Source organism: Lupinus angustifolius, chromosome LG02 (genome assembly GCF_001865875.1).
Source record: "Lupinus angustifolius cultivar Tanjil chromosome LG02, LupAngTanjil_v1.0, whole genome shotgun sequence".
Classification (NCBI taxonomy): domain Eukaryota; kingdom Viridiplantae; phylum Streptophyta; class Magnoliopsida; order Fabales; family Fabaceae; genus Lupinus; species Lupinus angustifolius.
In genome coordinates this window covers 12,853,683-12,854,177 of record NC_032010.1, presented here as the reverse complement: position 1 = coordinate 12,854,177, position 495 = coordinate 12,853,683, and the positions used below count along the sequence as shown (strand labels likewise).

The following is a 495-nucleotide window of genomic DNA, read 5'->3' as shown; positions in this document are numbered from 1 at the left end:
CTTCAATATTAGAGTAGCCAAGATTAGGGTGTGACAACCTAGTCTCTTTGTGGACGTAATATTGTTTAGTAATAAATATAAGTGATTATCATTCTATCATTTTAGGACATACAGTAAAAGGAGGATTTTAAACCTTGGTGTTTGGAGTTAATCAAAGTAAAACATAAGAACTTGTCTAAGTAGTTCAAATTCATAAGAAGTTGAGAAATATTTTCCTCATTCAAAATGATCTTGTCTCCTCAAGAATTTGTTAATATTTAGTTTATGTTTCTTTTTAATTGTTTATATCCAATTCAACTCGAATCAAAACCAAAATATATTTACTCGTTATTTGTGCATTGACATGTTCATATGATTCATTCTATTAGGCAATTTCTTGTGGTTCGACATAACCCTATACTATACTACAATTGAATCTTGAAAGAGGTGTAAATTTTAAAATAGTAAAGTGTTATCAATAAATTTATTTGTTGAAACACCTTTTAATATACAAAA

General features: G+C 27.3%; 1 protein-coding gene across 1 annotated transcript in view; it reads left to right on the top strand.

Moving 5' to 3' along the window:
• Positions 1–495, top strand: part of LOC109327003 — a 3,812-nt gene that overhangs the window by 2,076 nt on the left and 1,241 nt on the right. The window lies entirely within an intron of this gene.